The sequence below is a fragment of the Leucopleurus acutus genome, assembly GCF_964270905.1.
Source record: "Leucopleurus acutus genome assembly, chromosome: 18".
In the NCBI taxonomy this organism is placed as follows: domain Eukaryota; kingdom Metazoa; phylum Chordata; class Mammalia; order Artiodactyla; family Delphinidae; genus Leucopleurus; species Leucopleurus acutus.
This window is the reverse complement of record NC_139160.1, coordinates 61,185,371-61,208,980: the sequence shown is the minus strand read 5'-3', so window position 1 is coordinate 61,208,980 and position 23,610 is coordinate 61,185,371. Positions and strand designations below refer to the sequence as shown.

At 37.1% G+C, this 23,610-nt stretch overlaps 1 protein-coding gene across 1 annotated transcript in view; it reads right to left on the bottom strand.

Annotated features, from left to right (window-relative positions):
* GPC5 (glypican 5) overlaps positions 1-23,610 on the bottom strand; it is a gene marked incomplete at both ends in the record, with an annotated part of 1,374,381 nt that overhangs the window by 973,932 nt on the left and 376,839 nt on the right. The window lies entirely within an intron of this gene.

Here is a 23,610-nt window from a genome sequence, read left to right as displayed (position 1 = left end):
AGGAAAAAAACTAATGTCCATCCACAGGAAAATGGATAAAAAACTTCTGGTATAGTCATGTAATGGAATAACACTCATTAATAAAAATAATGAACTACTAATGGATGCAACATGAATGGATATCAAGAATATGTGTGGAACAAAAATAGGCAGATGCAAAATATATAAAGTCTAAGAACATACTAAACTAATACATGGAGATAGACTTCAGAAATGGCATTGCCGGACTTCCCTGGTGACACAGTGGTTAAGAATCTGCCTGTCAATGCAGGGGACATGGGTTCGAGCCCTGGTCCAGGAAGATCCCGCATGCTGCAGAGCAACTAAGCCTGTGCGTCACAACTACTGAGCCTGCACTCTAGAGCCCGCGAGCCACAACTACTGAGCCCGCATGCCACAACCACTGAAGCCCATGCACCTAGAGGCTGTACTCTGCAACAACAGAAGTCACCACAACGAGAAGCCCACACACCGCAATGAAGAGTAGCCCCTGCTCACCGCAACTAGAGAAAGCCCGTCCACAGCAACAAAGACCCAACGCAGCCAAAAATAAATAAATAAAAAATAAATTTATAAAAAAGAAAAAAAAGAAGTGGCGTTGCCTATGGGAGTTGGGGGATGACTAGAAAGGGGTACAGGGAACTTTCTAGGGTGTGGAAATATTCTGTATTTTGATTAGGTTTTGGCTACATGGGTGTATATATTTCTTAAAATTCATTGACTTGTACATTTAACATTAAATCTATGCATTTCAATATACGTAAATTTCCCTCAGTAAGATAATGTTTCAATAATGTTAAAAAATAACGAAAAGCTAAGATTGAAAACTCAGTAGCTAAATTGAACCATCAAAGAAAGTAGAATATCTAAAGTGATATTTACAAGTGTACTAGAGATAGAAGCAACAGAGTTTATTTTACGTCTTCAGAGTTTTGGAATACCACAAAACCTAAGCTTTATATCAAGAAAAACAATCACACTTTTCCTTTTTTCATGTCCTAGTAATAACTGCTTTGGTTGCATTAATCAAGGATTTGGTTCTATATGTTAATTTTAAGTTATTAGGGATTATTGCCAATTTTGACTCATTCATATATCCAATTTAGAATGTTGCTATCATTTTTCAGTAGAAAGTACTATGATTAGTACAAAGTAAGAAGTCCTTACACCATTAGGACTAATTTTCCATAACTCTATTATGTCAGGAAAGAGTGACTGATTTTTATATGCATATTTGAATGTAGATTTTCATGGTTGTAATGGCTAGTGGCAAAGTACACATTTTATAGATATTTTAAAGGAAGATTAAGCAAGATTTCACTGCTTAGATATGTCTGTAATGTTAAGAGCTTAAAAGTCAATGAAGTTTGAAGTTACATTTTTTTTGCTTTCTTCCATAGTTACTTGGAACTAGTTAGAAAAGCATGTTAAAACTCACCTTACAGAAGATAAAGCCTTTCAACATTTATCATCACCCTTCCTTATCAATTGTTACTGTCATATTTTCTGAAATATAGACTAATGTTTGAAAACAGGATAAAAAACAATTCAAATGGATGATTTTTAAAAACAGCAACATAAATATTTCAATGTAATTATGCTTCAGTGTGCAATGTGACTGCTCTTTAATACATTTATTCACATTTCTAGGCAATGTATAATAACAAACATCTTAGAGAGTAGAAAAAAACCAAGCGTGCCTTGGCAAGTACTGAATTCTTATTCTGACCATTAAATGGTAAGCCTAAAAACTAAATTCCTATTTTTTTCAACAAATTTTGAAAATACATCTCTCAATAGCATGGATTTGAGGGCTGGGTTTCACATAAATTTTTAGAAGTGAAAAGAAGCAGTTGAAACATTCCAGTTCTTTGCTGTTTGAAATTTTCAGTAAACTTTATTTGTTCTTCAAAAGCTAAACGTATTGTTCCCATTGAAGTATTAATAGTATAATTTAACTGTTCTGGAATAATTTAATTGGTCATACCATAACTTTTTCCCCCTACTTTATATAGAACACTGATACCAAAGATACATACATAGAGAATGGACTTGAGGACATGGGGAGGGGGAAGGGTAACCTGGGACGAAGTGAAAGAGTAGCATGGACATATATACACTACCAAATGTAAAACAGATAGCTAGTGGGAAGCAGCCGCATAGCACAGGGAGATCAGCTCTGTGCTTTGTGACCACCTAGAGGGGTGGGATAGGGAGGGTGGGAGGGAGATGCAAGAGGGAGGGGATATGGGGATATATGTATACGTATGGCTGATTCACTTTGTGATACAGCAGAAACTAACACAACATTGTAAAGCAATTATACTCCAATAAAGATGTTAAAAAAAAAAAACCATGAAGGAATTGGAAAGCAAAAAAGTAAAGCAAAAAAGTAAGTGCATAGATATACCTTCTAAAAGCAGAGATTTTAGAAAAAAAAATAATGATAGTGAAATTGGAAGACTTAAGGAAAGCTATTTATGTTACTCTGAGGAATACAAATCAATAAAAATTCACGGCTGAAAAGTTCTCATTGATTGGAACACACTGGTAGCACAGTAATTTCAAAACCCAATGTAGGGTTTGCCAACCACACCACATTTTCTGTTTGTATCTAATAAAATGTTATGACTTCAAAACAGCTATCTCTAGTATAAGCTTCTTGAATGACTTTTTTTATTCTAACACGACTAAGCTGAAATCAGGACACTTGAAATATGGTTTCAAAGAATTATAAAATCTTTTTATATTTCAAAGTTGACTTCATGAATGTTGTTGGGAAATATTCACCAGTTAGAAGCGTGGTAAAAAATAATACAACTGCTTGATTATATTTCTAGAAATTCCTTAAATTTCCCATGAATGCAGTTTTTTTGCAGAATACTACTTACTTATCCTCTGTTAATTCTTTAGCCATATCTAACCCAATGGAAGTCAGTTAAGTCTCTTCATGCTGCAATGCCTGTGTAAAGTTTTTTAGTAGGTCTTAGTGTAAGAGCAGGGAATCACTTTTCTAAAAGGTGCTTTAATTTCTATGCTGCTTTAAAATACATTCCTTCTGTAAGTACTTTTTTTTTTTTTTTTTTTTTGGCTGCGTTGGGTCTTCGTTGCATGCGGGCTTTCTTTAGTTGTGGTGAGTGGGGACTACTCTTCGTTGCGGCGTGTGGGCTTCTCATTGCGGTGGCTTCTCTTGTTGCAGAGCACGGGCTCTAGGCACGTGGGCTCAGTAGTTGTGGCTTGTGAGCTCTAGAGTGCACGCTCAGTAGCTGTGGCGCACGGGCTTAGTTGTTCCGCGGCATGTGGGATCTTCCCGGACCAGGGCTCGAACCCGTGTCCTCTGCATTGGCAGGTGGATTCTTAACCACTGTGCCACCAGGGAAGCCTCTGTAAGTACTGTTGATCAATATATCTGCCAAATCAACTATAATACTTTAACTGAACAAAGGAATAAACCCTCTCCAAAAGGAAAAGTCTCATCTACAACAAGTCATGTATTCCGAGAGAAAGAGAAACACCGAAAGGAGGGCTTGAAGAATTAGAAACTGATTATCAAATTTTCTTGAATAAATTTGTAATGTTTCGCAAATTAACAACTTAACGTTATTTTTATGATTTTCAAAATATATTCCATTAATTTACCACTCAGTGCATTGCCCAGCCAACAGATATATACTGCATTCACAACTTTGTACACAGAGGGAAATCTTTTTATGAAAAGTAACCTATATAGATAAATAATACTAATAAGCTACCACACTAGAATGTCAGCTACATGAGGGCAGTCTTCAGTTGCTTTTTCAGTGCTATTCTTCTGATGCCTAGAATAGTGCCAGTCCTGGAGTAGACATTCTATCAATGGTTGTAAATGAGTAAATACATATGAAGTTCTCCAAGCTCTACATTATTTCATAAATGCCTTTTAAATCCTATGGGGCACTGTCTGTGTCCCATGGCTTAAGTGTTTATAAACATATTGTTTTCTTTGCCAAAAACAATACGTTTCCCCACTTCATTCATCAGGTCTCAGCTCAAATGTCACTTTCCTGATGGCTGAAGCCTGGATTAGATGCCCCTATTATGTGCATCCACGGAAGCTTCCACATTCTCTATCATCATATTTATTTATAAGTTCATTTATGTATATCCTCCAAAAGACTGAGCTCCAAAAGGGCAGGTAGGTATTTAGCTTATATTCCCTGGACTCAATAAATATTTCTTCAATATATAAAAAAGAATTATTAATCATTACATGAAATCATAAATCATTAATAAGGACAGAACCTAAAAGGCAAATAAATACCAGAAGACACACAAAAACAGAAAACACAAGTTTATTCTAGGGTAGATCTATGGCGGAAACCCAGCTAAAATACAACAGTCAGATTTTTCTATAGAGCTGGAGATATATCTGACAAATGGAACTTGAATAGTCAAAAAGGAAAAGCGTTGGCATTCTTACGAGGTTAGACTTAAAAAAAAACAAAAAACTTAGAACAAAAGGGAAGAGGATCAAATCCTATAAAATAAAGATGACAACATTTGAAACTCTTCACCAAAATATGAAATACTGTAAGGCAGGGACAACCCTAAAGTTTAAAATCTAGTATGATAGGGAGGACCAGGCTTCTTTTTAACTAATATGGGAAACATGTCATTCATTACATTTAGATGTTGCAGAGGGCACCATTAAATCCCCTATAGTAAGCTTATCAACCTTGGCACGCTTGACATTTTGAGCTGGAAAATTCTTTGTTATGACAACCAAAAATTGCTCCAGACATTGAAGACTGACACCTGAGGGGCAAAAATTGCCCCTGGTTGTTCTATAGTATTAAGGTAGATTTAATTAAAAGCATAGACGATAAAGTGATGGATTTGTAGTCAATTTGATGATATTTATATTGCACTGCTAAACTTTGAATATGATATCTCTACAAAATATCTGCATTGTAACTTCAAACAAATATCGACCTGAAACCCCTCTGTTGCAAGATAGAAAATCCAGCAATAAAAATATATAGTTAAGCGCTCAGTTTGGTATATAGGAAGAGAGAACAAAGAAATCTAAATTCCTGACTCATCTTTGCCCCTACCCTGTTAGACCTTGAGCAATCCTCTTTAAATTTTGTCCCGCACTATCCTCATCTTTAAACTGAAGGCACGAATGACTTGATGTTGTAGTCCCTTTCAGATCGAATATTCCATAATTATATGACATCATCTCATGTATATTTCAGAAGCAACTGAATAAAAACAACCACCCCCTTCTTGATATATGCATCGTATTGCACCACAGCTGACATTAAACATAAAAGATTTTTATAGATTGTGTGATTTTTGGAGTTTTCCCTTCATCAATAGATATTAGTTGAAGATGACTGAAATTCTACTATTAGAAACTAATATTTTGTTCTTTGACTTAGGGCAATAATTTTCAAACTGTGCACTATAGATACTCAGGGGTATATGTTACAGGGCAGATAAGCAGATAAGCAGGTAATGCTCCAGACCCCCTCCAACAATCCAAACAGAATACAGAAGATTTCATCATTTTATTTATTAAAGTTCAGCAAGAAAACTGTTTGAACATAGGACTTGGCTAGATATGAAAATCACTGAAAGCTTTTATATATGTGTGTGTGTATGTATGCATATATATCTACACATACACACACACACATATATGCATTTTTGCAAGTGTCTGTAGGGCTATTAAACCATGTGGGGTACACTGACAATGAATTGCAAATTTCACTCACTCTCCTTTTCAAAGCAGTCTTGTCAGGGGAGATGGTGCTTCTGTAGAGAGCATTGTCTGGGATAAACAAGCTTGGAAAGTCAGACACAAAAACACTGGTAATTCTGAGTGTAGGAATATATGTCATGTCATTGCTACTAAAGGGGCAGGTGGCAGTGTGTTGAAATGATATATTATACTATCAACAAGATTAGGAGAATTTTGGTTTTGAAACAGGCAAGTGTATGATATGAAGACCCAAATAGGAGCAACGCATGCATTATCACACCAAGGAAAGATCTATAGGTTTGTAACACATGGGTGGAAGGGAGAGATTTTAGAATTGCAGAGCTAGCAGGAAAAGCTAAGAGGAGTTTACCACTTTCTTTTAATAAACCAAGAGCTAATTTTTACACAGCATCTCTAAACACTGTATCACATTTAAGCATTACTGGATTCAAAATAATAAAATATCCATAGCCAATGTGATTAAGCCTTGAAAATAATCATACTGCATAAAAAACATCTTTTAAGAAATACCTGGATTTTTTTAAAGCTACTCATTATACAAGGCTACTGGCATAATATCTTGTAAATTATTTGCATAGCAATTCACTTTCAAATACACAGGACTTTTAATGGATCAAACTCTGGAAATCTCTGTAGAAGACACATATTGGAAATCTTGACCACTACGGTTTAAGAGATTAGTTCAAATACTGAATTTCTCTAATCTAGTTATCAACATATACCTCATTTATGAAACAAGTTCAACTACTCCCAAACACCCTCCTTTCCACCCTTGTCACTGGCTCCATCTACTTCCTCCTTGTCCTCCATTTCTACTTCCTTCTCTTCTGACTCTCGAAAGCACAGCCCTCTGCAGAAAACATTCCCTGTAGGCAAGGCACCTCCGGCATGTTCCTAAATGCACCCCTCTCTCACTGTATCCACTTCAACCCTCTCCGCCCATCATAGCTCCAGAGGACAGGGATGAGCCGATTTACAGCTTTCATTCCTAGTTTCTACCATTGTTTGTGGTGTGTCGGAACATCCAGTAAGTATTCTTTCAACTAAAAAACTGAATAAATAATTTCTGTCCAGGTCATCCAACAAACAAACTGAGAGGCCACACTAAAGAACTGACCTTCTAACAAAACAGAGCAAATCACTTTTCTGGGTGAAGTAAATAAGGGATAAAATGGACAATCAAATAAAAACTGGCATTTAAATACTCAGTATCAAACTTGTTCAAATCAGTAATCATGACTCTTAGATGAAAAGTTTAGGACAGAAAAGAAACAGCCTATGTCTTCCCCGTGAACTGATTTATTCATTATCCAAAAACCAAACAGGTACATGAAATAAGTAACAGCAACTGTTACTACTACAGTACTACTACTATACTATACTACTACTACTGTTACTACTACTCTAGAAGGCTACTTCTATACCTAAATATAAAAAGTATTGTGCTCAACTAGAATGATGTTCTCCAAAATAATGGAAAGAGTATAGCACCCAAGAATGTATTTTCTATTACAAGTCTACAAAGAATAACTATTTTATTGGACAATCAGACATATGGTCATTAAAGGGCATTAATTTTGAAAATGAGATAAAATTTCTTGCCAACATATGTCTTTATTTAAAAAATAATCTCAGAGATAATTAAACCAGGAGATGTAATTCCAATTATACTATCAACAAGATTAGGAGAATTTTTTTAAATTGTACCATTAGTTCTAAATACTCCCTTATCTCCTTCCTTTTATATTTATAAGATATATTTTAACCAGGGAAAATATTTCTCATTATTCTTTTAATGTTACTAACTTTTTCTTCACTTTGAAATTTGGAACCAAAGCAGAAGTATTACATCAAATCTTACAGAAAACAATTATTTTCCCCTCTGAATAATAAACCAGGATCATAATTCACAACAGCTGAAAGGAGACCATGTCTAACTGCACATAGTTTCTCTTTGAATAGAGCATTTTTTTCCTCATTGATCTATGACACAGTTACCTACCATAAAGGCAATAACCTGTTCTAATCTATGTGTGTATGTATATGTACAAACATAATAACTGTCATGCAGAAACCTATTTAACTGTCACCAGAAATGAAGTCTGTTTTAAAAGAGTTGCTACTTACAGTAATTGTATTTCTAATTGTCAATCATACTTTCATACCTATTTCAACTTCACAAAATTATAATGAAGCATATATTGTTTCATTGAACTTAGTCTTCAATGATTTCTCTAATTTAGGGAGAAATATACATTTTTTCCATTAATATTAGCCATTTTCTCAAAAGCCTCTTTGATTCCCACAAACATTGAGAAACTTTCTCTCATTCTAGGGTACTTCCAAACCTTTCTTTAGAGCACTGAGATAAGATTGGCCAATTTGATAAAAGGAAACAGGAGAGTGCTTGGAGGAGAAAAAAACGTTGACCACACTTGCAGAGGTATCCAAGTGTTTAGAATTACGCTTAGCTCTCTCCATTTTGTCTTCAGTAAAGAGCCATTCAAAAGTCAAAAAAAACCCACAAAACAGTCAACGGATGGGAAGCCTAAGCACGCAGGTGCTTCAGTCTGAGAATTTGCCCTCCACTCTGTGAATTTTCACTTCACAAAAGATACAAGTGTCCTAAAGCTGCTTCACTTACTCCAAAAGTTACTACTTAAACATCACATTCAGTTTACACGTTTACTTCTATTCCAAGGAAGCACTAATTTACTAAACCCATGACTAATAAAAGAGTGAAACTTTCAATAAAACCCTAAAACTTGAAATTGTTACCCTAGGTGAACTTAGCATTTAGTGCATTACAAATATGGTCAATAGGTGTTGTTTTTTCCTTCAAGATAAAACATGAAACTTGTGTTTATAAGTTAATTTGAGAGGTTGTGAAATGAATCTAATGATATTAGAATTTGGTTTGCTTACATGATTTAGTAAATTGCATGTGCATGTCAGGGAAAGGCTAGGTAATGTTTAAAATTTCTCGCAACCACACATGTACTTTTCATGGAATGTACGGGGAGCCCCAAAAAATCCTTCTGTGTAGAAGGAAGAAACAGTTTCCCACATGCCCATTCAGTTGTGCATAGATTTAACTGTCCACTGTGCCTCTTTCAGCCAAGAGGGAAAGATAATGGGGACTGAAATGAATGACAATGATTCATGCTCCAGTTAAAGTGTTATTAACCATGGTCTAATTTAGCCATGATCTAACAAACTGCTATGGGGTATGTACTACTGTCTCCACTTTACTGATGAAAAAACAGAAGCTTAGAGAATTTAAATATTCTTTGCAAATCATGCATCTTATAAGTGAAAAATCTTGAATTTTAACCGTTTTATTTCTTAAGGGAGAATAAAACTTTTATTTCTTAAGGGAGAATAAAACTTTTATTTCTTAAGGGAGAATAATAACAATATCCCCTTACAGGGTTGTTATAAGATTAAGTTAGAAAATACAGGAAAAGCACTCAAACAGGTTAATAATATTTATTATTTTTATTAATAGTCTATTTAGTCTATTTTTATCAATAGTCTATTGATGGAATAGTTCCTTTCTTCATAAAACCCTGCAGGTAGAACAGAATTGCAGGAGAAGAGCAAAGGACTTTTGTTTGTGCCTTCCTGGTTGAGGCAAAATTGAACTTACGCATTAAGATTAAAAGACTTAAAAAAGCAAACTCTTGCCAATTTTTGCAGTTTAGAAATATCTAAGAATTCTATGTTGAGACGTGACACTAGAACCCAATAAATGAGCTTCACTGATTTAAAACAAAGAAACACACTTTAAAAAATTCTCAAAGGTCAAACATTAAAGACATTAATTATTGTATCATAAAAATAGAATCCATGAGTTTATTACTAGCATTATTTTGTGTGGATGATCACTGTATATTAAATATCAGAGCCATCCTAAAATAACAGCCTTGTATCATGTGTGCCTTTATGAATAAATCCTATGTTCTCCATCCTTCTCAGAGATGAACTATTGCAACCTTTTACTTTTCAATGGTAGAGGCAAGGGTTTCAAGAATATCCTTAACTTTTTTCTCACTAAGGTTAATTTGAAAGTTCCCACAGTAATCAAAGGTTATTCCAAAGCAGAGTTGATTGCTACATTTTCAGGACTCTTGCAAGCCACTTGGGGTCATCATTGGTAGCTTGAAATTGGCTGTGGTGAGAATATTTACACCTTTATACTACAGAAATTGACAAACGCTACAAATCAGGGGTTTTTAATTTTCTCCAGAGAGACAGTTAAAAATTTACTGGCACACCGCAGTTCTAAACCTACCCTTTCTATTAAGACAAAAGGAAACAAATAACAATCACAACAAAAATTTTTATGTTATCCTATTACCATATTACTCTATTGACAAGTTAACGGTCTATTAAAGGAACCTTGACTTTCCAAAGCTAAACACTTCATGCCATCTTTGGTTACAATTCATTTTTACCCTGATAGGAGCCATATTTCTTTCTCCGTTTTACTCTTGGTCTCTCAAAAATTACCAGATCTTCTTAAACCTAAAAAACATTGGCCCTGTAATATCCCTTTTAGCCACTGTGTCCCCTTAGTCTCATTGCTTAGATTACTGCAGTCTAGTATCTGCAACCACAACTCAAATGAGACCGCTGTCTTAAAGATTGTGGAAGACATTGTGTGCACCCCACCAAATCCCACTGACCAGGCCAGAGTCCTCCCCTAGATGCTGGGCTGTTGGCTGCTCAGGGTCATTAAGACACCTTTCTTGGGTTAATGCCCTTGGCTGAAGGAAACCTCCTGCCTGGAGTTTCATACTTGCAATCACTAGCCCATACCAATGACTGATTGATGCAGGTCTATAAAGGCCCAGGCCATTCTTCTCAAGACTCTGGTGCAATCCCTACTCTAGAGCTCCCCATGGAATCATGCTGAAGCTAGACTCCATGCCAGCTTAGTTTGTTTCCTTCCCGTATCATGATTCCCTGATAACTTCAGAAGTTTCCTTGGAGAGCAATCCCTCAATAAATCACTCGCACTAGAATCTCAGCTTCCAGGGAACCCAGTCTTAAAAATCACTGATGATCTGCTTCCCAAATCCAGCATCCTTTTCTCTCTCTCTCTCTTTTTTCTTAAAGGACATCAATTTATCATCTCTTTAAAAAAAAAAATTCATTCATTCTGCCTGCGCCGGGTCTTAGTTGTGGCATGTGGGATCTTTGTTGCGGCATGTGGACTTCTTAGTGGCAGCATGCAAACTCTTAGTTGCGGCATGCATGCAGGATCTAGTTCCCCGATCAGGGATCAAACCTGGGCCCTACGCATTGGGAGCACAGAGTCTTATCCACTGGACCACCAGAGAAGTGCCCGGCATCCTCTTCTCAATCTTAATCCTTCTAAGACTCTATGTAACTTCTAAAATTGTTGATTGCCACTACCCTTCTTGAAATTGTATTTTTTCCGAAGTAATTAAAGCATATTTGTTAAAGCCTATGTTCCCTTCTCTTATACTTTACTTCTTATCCTGGTAAAATCTACCATGAAGCTTCAATATTAGATAGATATAAAACTCCCAAATGTATATTAATTTCCCATGCCTAAAAGAGTATCCCTCCACAAAAACAGTGTCTGTGTCCCTTATCTATGGAAGGCATCACTCTCCCTGAAGCCACCAAAGCTTGAAATCGTGAGTTCATTCATCTTTAATCCTTTATCTTCTCCCTTACTTCTCATACCAGTCCGTCACCAAGTCATGGCAATAGGAAATGTATTTTATTTTTTGCAGATGTTTTCTCCTTTTTATTAACATCGCATCCGGAAAGTTTATCTTTCACCAAAAATTCTTTCAGATACAACCAAATGTATCTCCCTTCCCTCAATATGCTGGGCCAGCCACATGTGCTTCATATAGCCGCTAGCATTGTTTTTCTAAAAATGTGTTATGACTCTATCGTTTCCCTATTTAAGAACTTTGCAGATCTCCACGTTTTTTTATAAGAAATTTAAAATTATGTTTTTATCCCATTTTCTGCCAACTTTCCTCAGAAAACCCATGGTCTACCAATACCAGTCAATTTGCCACTCCAAAAATACATCACACATTTGCATACTTCAGTGGCTGTGTTCATGTTTCTCTCTCTTCCTGTAAGGCCCCTGCCCCTTCACACACTAGCTCATGTGACTCCTTATATGGCTAAATTCCTATGACTCACCTCTAATGCAGTACTTCAACCAATGCATTTTCCCTCCCTCCCTCATGAACCCAAAAATGTATATAAATACATTTTTATATATTTATTATTAAGGTTAGATATTTTGGCATATTTATAGCTTTATGTATCTATTTTTTCTGCCTAGAAGGCTGACTATAAATACTCAGAAACATGAAGATCATTAATCGTCACTTTTTATGTCTATTCTGGTGTGTAGCATAGGGCATTACACAAAATAGTAGGTCAGTAAATGTTGGAACTCATTTCTAAAATTATGAACTACACAATAAATCAACAATCATGGCTTCAGCAGATTTATGTTTCCTATTCAAATAAAATCTTAAAAATATAATAAGAAAAGAGAGATAATAAACTTCCAAAATAAAAGTCATTGAAATACTGTCAAGTTAACACAGCTAATACTAGATAGAAAAGCATTAGTTGACACATGTGATGCAATTCAAGTTATTTGTTATCAATCTATTTTCATGTTAAGGTCTTAGGAGGAGTCCATTAAAGATAATTCAAATTTTAAAGCTCATATCCAACATTTTTAATGCTACCTCAGCTCAGATTTTTGAAAATCTTGAGCAACATGCCTAAAATTAAAATATAGGCTGTCACTGAGAATATAAAATAAATATAATTCTTATGAGTCAAACTTGCCTCATGAGTTTTCTTTAAAAAAAGCAGCATCCCCTTTTGGCAGCAGTATAATTCAAATCACAGAAATTTTAAATATTTAAGAAAAAACAAAATATATTTTTAAATGATAAACTTTTGAAACAAAATGTTTTTATTCTTCCACCCTTTATTTTTTATACCATCAACTAGATAAATGTTAAGTGAATTCCTTGCTTCAAAATATGTTCACATTCCTTTGCTCTAAACCCAAATATGTCTAAACTAGGAAAGAAACCCTTTTTGAATCTTAGAATGTAATCTTATTCTTTAAGGCTTAGAGATGCATGGTATGTACAAAAATCAAAGAAAGTCTCAAAATTCCTGCACGAAATAAGGTCATGTTTACACAGAGTGGAAGGATAGAATCAAAATTCAAATACTCCTTCAAAATGGTTGTTCTTCGCTAGCACAAACTGCAACTTTTATTGTACTAACAAGAGTATGAATCACTAAGTCCAGCTGACACGAAAATATCCCAAAAAGATCGTGTCTCTTGACAAATTTAAATAGAACTTCAGTCTGCACATGCATGGGCTCTAAAACTCGTTGATATAGTTTGCCAGTTGTACTTATGTTTGTTCTACTTCAGATAACTCATTGACTTCCCTTCTTTCCTCCTTTCTTTCCTTCCTTAGGTTTTCTAAGCTACTCTAAATTACTAGCATAAATTCAAAGCCTAAGTTATTTCTGCAAAGAGTAAATACCATTAGCATTATGTATTGGCCACCTTCATAAAAGTGACTGCTTCTACAATGATAGCATTTCTCTCCATAATCTTTAAGTGGGGCAAAATAATTTCGAGGATATACACAGCATTTAGCACATTATATTACTCTGAAAAACAGATGATTTTTTTCATGTAAAATGCTATCGAAGCATTCACTTAAACATAGCCATTCAATTTTCTACCTTAAGCCCAAAAGCTCTCTTTGCTGGCATAGGTATTTTTCTTTATCTAGCAGGCCTGATGTTGCAGGCCCTTTTCTCACTCCATATTCTGCGAGACATGCTCAAAGTCTCTTCCCATTCAATTTATGACATGATTCATTGAATGCTACAGCCTACTTGAGAATTTTTTAATATTTTCCAGCCCTGCAGTAGAAATCCATTTTTCCGATAAGAAATGTAGTGATGACCCTGTCAGCTAAGTACCCTAATTCATCTGTCTATGTGAGAAAGCTCTTCCTCCAGGCTCCTTCTGAATTCAAACATGGATTGTTCTGTATGGACTAGCATCTTCAGAGAGTAGCTTTCATATTTCTTTACAAATTAAATATATATATATATTTTACAGTTCCCAAAGTAGTAGATAAAAATCAATTCAGAATATTATGATCACATTTTTCTGGTTCTTAGGGATTTAGCTAGTTATGAGATGAAAGAATTTACAAAAGAGAGTATACTACCAGAGCATTAAAAATGAAGCAGATATCTCTGGACTCACGCTACGCTATTAGCAGCAGAAATTTTTCTAACCAATGCAATATTTACTCTTAATTCACAAATATACTCCAAGTATTTAAAATTGATACTTGAATATTGGTGAACACTTAAAAGCACCTAAATATCCTTTTAAAACCAGAAAAATAAGAATATATAAATTATTATGTGACTAGCATTATAAGTTATCAAAATTAGGTAAAATTTCTCCAGCTAAACATATGGGATTGTTTGAATATAAAATACACTGTAAGTATGAAATCACATGGTCAAATGTGATTAACTCTCAAGGGAGAAGAACACACAAGGGCAGTTTTGCTCGTCATCCCACGGGTTGTTTGTGTAATCTATTGGTCTATTTTATTCTCAGAGGGTTTTATGAAAGGGTTTTCTGACCCAGTGCAAGCTTCATTATATCCTGAAGCCCTTAATACAGTGTTCTCAGGATTTATAACCAGCAGTGGACATTGACAGCTGCACCTTCCTTAACCTGGTTTAGCTAGCCTATTCCATCACCTGCACACACTTCCATTCATTCAATCTTATTGAGTATCTCCTACGTGTGATGCATTGAGCTAGATGTCAAGTAATACAAATGGTTGCTAAATAAAAAGAAGAGTAAGACAAAGTCTCTAATCTCAAAACTCTTAAAATCTAGCAAAGGAGACAGTGATGTGTAACTATAGTGATAATATAAAATATAGTACCTAATTGATAAAAGTGGGAAATATATATTTTTTTTAATTTGGGAAACTCTTCAAGAAAGAGTTGCCATTGAGCTGAATCTTGTCAGTTGAATATGATTTTTGCAGGCAGAGATGTGGGAAATGAATTCTAATTCAATAAAATGGCTTGACTTATTACAGAAATAAATGTATGTGTATGGCAGATCTCAGGAACCATGAATAATTCACTATTGCTAGCACATAAGGAAAGAAGAATCTAGAAGGAAAGAAATTATAAAAAGCAAATTTCAGACCATCATAGAGGGCCTTAGTTACTATCACCTCTAAATTAGATTTTATTCATTGTCATTGAGTTGTGTGTGAACTTTGTTTCAGCAAATTCTGAGACCTTCCTGATGATACTAAATATGTACTATCTCAAAGGAAATCATAGCCACCCTTTTTTGATGATAGATAATTATCTTACTCTCTCATAACACATCATAACAAGCAGGGTTAATAAACTGACAGAACTTTTCAGTATCCAGGGCAACAAAACATACACAGTTTTGGTACAGATTTCAAAACTATGGGGTGAAAAAATTATGTATTCAAACATTTCTGAAGCTCTTATTTCAGCCCAGACCAGCACAGTAGGCTCATGTGTATGCATTAGTTTCTAAAGAGAAAAACTGAACTATCTTCCCAAAGCACTGAGTGAAGGATGAAGGATTGTCTGAAGCAAATAATTTTCTCCAGAGTCAGGAGACTCTTGAAAAAAAATTAGCTTGATGATATTTAAGAAATTTCTATTAACTTTCAATCATACATACACAAAAAGGGAGTAATATCCCCATATTTCTACACCCCTACAAAAGACAGCAGTAATGTTCAATGCTGATGTAGATGCAAAGAAATGAGGAATGAATTGCTGGTGCGAGTAAAAATTGCTAGGACCCTTTGGAAAATAATGTATTAAAATATCAAAAGTCCAAGCGATGCAAATGTAAATATAAAAATCTAAGCAATCCCTATAGAAATTCTAGTATATGTATACAAAGTTGTGTGCTGTTATTCACTGCACACTGTAGGGGCAAAAAAAAACCTTCAGAAGTATTCATTTAGAGGGAAATAACTGAATCAATTTGGCTAAAGCATATTATCAAATACTACACAATTACTAAAAAAAAAACCAAAAAACCTAGTGGAATATTTACACATCAGCTAATGAAAGGACTACAACATTACGATGAGAGAGAAAAATTAGAGTTGAATGTGGGTAGTAAGTATATAGAATAATCATGTCTTTGTAAATATTATCACTAACAAAAACCTTGTTATGAGTATATATGTATGTAAGAGCATGAAAGCATGGTAGTTACATTTCTTGCTATTAGCATGACTGCTATTGAGATACATTTTTTAAAATTAAGAGAATGAAACACATAATTCTAAAAGACACAGGCACCTCAATGTTCACTCCAGCACTATTTACAATAGCCAGGGAACGGAAACAACCTAAATGTCCATCAACAGAAGAATGGATATAGAAGATGTGGTACACATATACAGTGGAAAATTACTCAGCCAAAAAAGGAATGAAATTGGGTCATCTGTAGAGACGTGGATAGACCTAGAGACCGTCATACAGAGTGAAGTAAGTCAGAAAGAGAAAAACAAATATCATATAGTAACACATATATGTGGAATCTGAAAAAATTGGTATAGACGATCTTATTTAGAAAGCAGAAATAGAGACACAGACATAGAAAACAAACATATGAATACCAAAGGGGGAAAGGCGGGGGATGGGATGAATTGGGAGATTGGCATTGACATAAATACACTTTTTTTTTTGTTTATAAATTTATTTTATTTATTTATTTATTTTTGCTGCGTTGGGTCTTTGCTGCTGCGCACAGGCTTCCTCTAGTTGCGGCGAGCGGGGGCTACCCTGTTGCCGTGTGCATGCTTCTCACTGCGGTGGCTTCTCGTTGCAGAGCACGGGCTCTAGGCACGCGGGCTCTAGAGTGCAGGCTCAGTAATTGTGATGCAAGGGCTTAGCTGCTCCTCGGCAAGTGGGATCTTCCCGGACCAGGGATCGAACCCCTGTCCCCTGCGTTGGCAGGCGGATTCTTAACCGGGCAGTCCTATACACTATTGATACCATGTATAAAATAGATAACTAACTAGAACCTACTGTACAGCACAGGGAACTCTACTCAATGCTCTGGGGTGACCTAAATGGGAAAGAAATCCAAAAAAGAGGGGATATATGTATATGTATAGCTGATTCACTTTGCTGTGCAGTAGAAACTAACATAACATTGTAAAGCAACTTTACTCCAATAAAAATTAAAAGAAAAAAGAGAGGATGAATCACATACCAGCATTGTACCCTGAGCTTCAAATCTACTCAATAACAGGAGGCATGTGGAAATAGCCTGACAGAAAATTTTACAATTCTCCTCCAGCTTCTTGACTCACTACCACTCACACTGATGACAATGTCTCCCAATTTACACAGAAAATAAAGGGCCCCTGACTAGGAAATTCTTCATCTTTCTACCCACCAATGTACAAAAGTGTCCATATTTATTCCCAGTCTATTCCTCCACCCCAGGGGAATGACGGTCTCCCCACCACCCAAAGCTAATGCCTACTTCTGTGCTCCCTGGATTCTTCTCCCACTCTATCTCTGACTGATTTTAACATTTATACCTCCATGCAAACCTTCCCTATCTGTGAACATGCATAAGTCTCTCTTTTCTTAAAAACAAGACAAAAAGCCCACAACCTCCTTTGATCTAATGCCCCCCTCCTGGCATGTTATTAAAATTATTTAATAATCATACAGCATCTCTCGTACGAAAGTTTGAGTCAGGGCCTGTGGTTCCCATTGAACTAAGAGCTCCTCTTAGTTTCTGGATCTTGGGATGGTCACTGAGCTCCTGTGCAGTGTCCACGACAGCTGGGATGGCCGAGGGCATTAAGAAAGCTTGGGCGGTGGCTATCCATCACTTTTTCTGTTATTAATTGCCAAATTTTGAAAGTTAAAGTTTCAAAATCTGTCAAAATTTTGACAACGAAGAAGGCATTCCATTGTATATTAGCTGACTCTAACCTATTTACCATCCCATTTCTTACTTATCTTTCACAGCACAATTCTCGAAATAAAAGTCCACCAGACTATAATTACAATGATTTGTTAAACTGCTATTTATCACCAGTACATGCCTACTAGATGAGACAAAATCTGGAACACTGACTATGCCAAATGCTGGTGAGGATGTGAAGCAAGAAGAACTTTCAGACCTTGCTGGTGAGAATGCGAAATGGTTCAGCCCCCTTGGAAGACAGCTTGGCTTTTCTTACAAACTAAACATACTCTTACCATTTTATCTAGTAATCACACCCCTTGGAACTTCCCCCCAAAAGTTGAAAACTAACGTCCACACAAAATCTCCACAAGGATGCTCACAGCAGCTTTATTCATAATCGCCAAAACTTGGAAGCAACCAAGATATCCTTCAGTAGATGAACTGATAAACTACGGCACATACAGGCAATGGAATATATTCAGTGCTGAAAAGAAATGAGCGATCTAACCACGAAAATACATGAAGGAAACTTAAATGTATGTCACTAAGAAGCCAGTCTGAAGAGGTTACATATGCTGTGAGACCAACTATGTGACATTCTGGAAAAGGTAAAACCATGGACAGTAAAGAGATCACTGTTTGCTTATTTACAAAACAAAAACAGACCCACAGACTTACAAAACAAACTTGTGTTTACCAAAGGGGAAAGGTGGGAGGGGGGAGGGATAAATTGGGAGTTTGGGATTGACATATACACATTAGTATATTTAAAATAGATAACCAACAAGGACCTACTGTATAGCACAGGGAACTCTCAATATTCTGCAACAACCTAAATGGGAAAAGAATTTGTAAAAAAATAGATACATGTATACGTATAACTGAATCACTTTGCTGTACACCTGAAACTAACACAACATTGTTAATCAACTATACTCCAATATAAAATAAAACAATAAATAAATAAAATTAAACTTAAACAAAAGAAAGTTCCAAACCTGGACAAAGAAAACAAATAGATCACTGGTTGTCAGAAGGTGTGTTCGGGGAGGGATGAATAGATGGATTTGTAGGGCAGTGAAACTACTCTGAATGATACTGTACAGATGGATTGATGTCATTATAGATATTCAAACCCATAAAATGTACACCACCACGTGTGACCCCTATGGTAAACTACAGACGTTGTGTGATTATGATGTGTAGGTGTAGGTTCATCAGTTGTAGCAAAGGTACCCCTGTGGTGGAGTGTTGGGGGATGCTGATAATGAGGGAAGCTCTGCATATGGAAAGGGGCAGAAGGGAAATCTCTGTACACCCCTCTTAATTTTGCTGTGAACCTAAAACTATTTAAAAAAAATTTTTTTAAACTCCATATTCCTATTTATCCCTCAGTTCAGGTCTATCCAATTTAATCCACAGATTAGCACCGAAACGTTTCTCGTTGGCGATATCCACTGAATCTTCTAATTGCCCAAACTACCCTCTTGAATATATCTGAAGATAGGCCTCTCTGCTCCCTTTGTCACTTCACTGCTGAATGTGTCCTCTCTTAGTTTCAGTACATGATTCTCTCCAGGTTCATCTACTATATCTCCTGCTGCTCTGCTTTGGTGATTCAAAGGTCATATCTTTGGCTTTCTGGATTTCGATTCTAAACACTCTCCCCGGGTGACCTCATCCATGTCGTTTTCTCACCTCTCATTGTGACATCCAAATTCATAGCTTTGTCTCTCATTTCTCTCTAGAGAATCTGATTCATAATCCCTGACTCCCTGCTCATCTTATGAGAGCCAGCCTCCACTCTGCAGTGAAGGTGATTCTACTTCAGAGTGTGATGAGTACGGCATAATAATGGTCTAACTACACAGAAGTTATTAATATGGAACACTGTTTAACAGAGTCAGACAGGTGCAAATGTTAAATGGCAGAAGAAATTACACAAGGTTACCAAAACACAACTCAATGCCGTGTTCCACAGCTAAGGAAAGCAAGAAAGTCAACACAGTTTGCTGGCTCCAGTCTCTCTGGGATCATTGATTTGAGATTTTGTTTCTTTCTTTCCTTTTTTGTTAATTTAATGTTTCCCCTGCGGTCTAAAAGGCTAATGAAGCTTCAAAAGTTCCCACCAAGGTCCCAGACTGTAACTTATGCAGAAGAAACTGGGTCATTAAGCTAAAGGTCTCTGGATGAGCATCTTCTTTAACAGGCATAAAGGTGATCTTGACCTGTACTGTTGTTCAGGGAATAACTTTCCTGATTCCCAAAAACAGAACCATAATTGAGTCTCACACATGAAAGGCAATCAGATCAGGAAGTTTTTGGTTAATTTTGCTTTCCTGTGGAATGGGATCTTGACAAAAATCTTCTTTTAAAATAGGGGCTTCCAATAAATAGTTGTTTAGACAGTCATTTGATTTCTCAGAAATTCATGACAGATACAAACAATTACGGAAATTTTAAGTTTGCCTAAGGAGTAAGAGAAATACATATATTTTATTTCAAATGTCAAATTATCAATACACCATAGTTTTAATTCCTGATGTAATTATTTTAAAAAGCCCTTCAATTATTAAAAACTGCCAAACTATTCAAGTTGGCCATATATTTGCAAAATTATTTCAAGAAGTCAAACAATCTAACTACTAAAGAAGCAGATTTCTCTTCTATTTGGGCATAATAAAAGTATTTTAAGTAGCAAATAAAATGGTTGGAATATAAATATTTTGTCCCAGTCAGTTAAAATCTACCACCTGGCATAAACCTAAGGAGTCTAGAGTGTGAATATAAATACGGTGGCAAATATGAACACAAAGTCTTTTCTTTAAAACATAAAATAAACCTCAAGATACATTAAGTGATATTTAAAAGTGCAATAAAATTTACCTTAAGATTAAACTAGCACTGATGTTATAAATTCATGATAAAAGAGCACCCGTGACTTTAGAAATACATTTTTATATCAAAAAGAAATAATCGAGACCTTCAAGATGGCGGAGGAGTAAGACATGGAGATCACCTTCCTCCCCACAAATACGTCAGAAATACATCTACATGTGGAGCAACTCCTACAGAACACCTACTGAACGCTGGCAGAAGACCTCAGACTTCCCAAAAGGCAAGAAACTCCCCACGTACCTGCGTAGGGCAAAAGAAAAAAGAAGAAACAGAGACAAAAGGATAGGGACGGCACCTGCACCAGTGGGAGGGAGCTGTGAAGGAGGAAAGTTTTCCACACACTAGAAACCCCTTCACAGGTGGAGACTGTGGGTGGCGGAGGGGGGAGCTTCGGAGCCGCGGAGGAGAGCACAGCAACAGGGGTGCGGAGGGCAAAGCGGGGAGATTCCCGCACAGAGGATGGGTGCTGACCGGCACTCACCAGCCCGAGAGGCTTGTCTGCTCACCCGCCGGGGCGGGCGGGGGCTGGGAGCTGAGGCTCGGGCTTCGGTCAGAGCGCAGGGAGAGGACTGGGGTTGGCGGCGTGAGCACAGCCTGCAGGGGGTTAGTGCGCCACGGCTGGCCGGGAGGGAGTCCGGGAAAAGGTCTGGACCTGCCGAAGAGGCAAGAGAGTTTTTCTTCCCTCTTTATTTCCTGGTGCGCGAGGAGAGGGGATTCAGAGCGCAGCTTAAAGGAGCCCCAGAGCCGGGCTAACAGCGCGGACCCCAGAGACGGGCATGAGACGCTAAGGCTGCTGCTGCCGCCACCAAGAAGCCTGTGTGCGAGCACAGGTCACTCTCCACGCCTCCCTTCCGGGGAGCCTGTGCAGCCCGCCACTGCCAGGGTCCCGGGATCCAGGGACAACTCCCCCGGGAGAACGCACGGCGCACCTCAGGCTGCTGCAAGGTCACGCCGGCCTCTGCCGCCGCAGGCCCGCCCCGCACTCCGTACCGCTCCCTCCCCCTGGCCTGTGAGCCAGAGCCCCCTAATCAGCCACTGCTTTAACCCCGTTCTGTCTGAGCGAAGAACAGACGCCCTGAGGCGACCTACACGCAGAGGCGGGGCCAAATCCAAAGCGGAGCACCAGGAGCTGCGTGAACAAAGAAGAGAAAGGGAAATCTCTCCCAGCAGCCTCAGGGGCAGTGGATTAAATCTCCACAATCAACTTGACGTACCCTGTAGCTGTGGAATACCTGAATAGACAACGAATCATCCCAAAATTGAGGCAGTGGACTTTGGGAGCAACTGTAGACTTGGGGTTTGCTTTCTGCATCTGTTTCTGGTTTTATGTCTATTTTAGTTCAGTATTTAGAGTTTATTATCATTGATAGATTGGTTTATTGATTTGGATGCTATCTTCCTTTTTTTATATATAGATATATATTTTTTTCCATTTTCTCTTTTTGTGAGTGTGTACGTGTATGCCTCTTTGTTTGATTTTGTCTGTATAGCTTTGCTTTTACCATTGGTCCTAAGGTTCTGTCTGTCATTTTATTTTTTTAGTATGGTTTTTAGCACTTGCTATCATTAGTGGATTTGTTTTTTGGTTTGGTTGCACTTTTCTTCTTTTTTTATTAATTTTTAATTTTTTTAAATTTTCAGTAGTTTTTTTTAGTTTTTATTTTAATAACTTTCTTTTCTTTCTTTCTTCTTTTCTCTCTCTTTCTTTCTTTCTCACTCTCCCTTCCTTCCTTCCTTCCTTCCTTCCTTCCTCTCTCTCTCTTTCTTCCTTCCTTCCTTCCTTTCTTTCTTTCTTCCTTCCTTCCTTCCTTTCTTCCTTTCTTTCTTTCTTTCTCCCTTTTCTTCTGAGCTGTGTGGCTGACAATGTCTTGGTGCCCTGGCCAGGTGTCAGGCCTGTACCCCTGAGGTAGGAGAGCCAGGTTGAGGACACTGGTCCAGCAGAGACCTCCCAGCTCCATGTAATATCAAATGGCGAAAACTCTCCCAGAGATTTCCATCTCAAAGCTAAGACCCAGCTCCACTCAACGACCAGCAAGCTATAGTGCTGGACACACTATGCCAAACAACAAGACAGGAACACAACCCCACCCATTAGCACAGAGGCTGCCTAAAATAATAAGGTCAAAGACACCCCAAAACACACCACCAGATGTGGTCCTGCCCACCAGAAAGACAAGATTCAGCCTCATCCACCAGAACATAGGCACCAGTCCCCTCCACCAGAAAGCCTACATAACCCACTAGAGCAACCTTAGCCACTGGGGGCAGACACCAAAAACAATGGGAACTACAAACCTGCAGCCTGCAAAAAGGAGACCCCGAACACAGTAAGTTAAGCAAAATGAGAACAGAGAAACACACAACAGATGAAGCAGAAAGGCAAAAACCCACCAGACCAAACAAATGAAGAGGAAATAGGCAGTCTACCTGTAAAAGAATTCAGAGTAATGATAGTAAAAGTGATGAAAAACCTTGGAAACAGAATGGAGAAAATACAAGAAACGTTTTACAAGGACCTAGCAGAAGTAAAGAGCAAACAAACAAGGATGAACAACACAATAAATGAAATTAAAAATTATCTAGAAGGAATCAACAGTAGAATAACTGAGGCAGGAGAACGATAAGTGACCTAGAAGATAAAATAGTGGAAATAACTACCACAGAGCAGAATAAAGAAAAAAGAATGAAAAGAACAGAGGACAGTCTCAGAGACCTCTGGGACAATATTAAACACACCAACATTCGAATAACAAAGGTCCCAGAAGAAGAAGAGAAAAAGAAAGGGACTGAGAAAATATGTGAAGAGATTATAGTTGAAAACTATCCTAATGTGGGAAAGGGAGTAGTCAGTGAGGTCCAG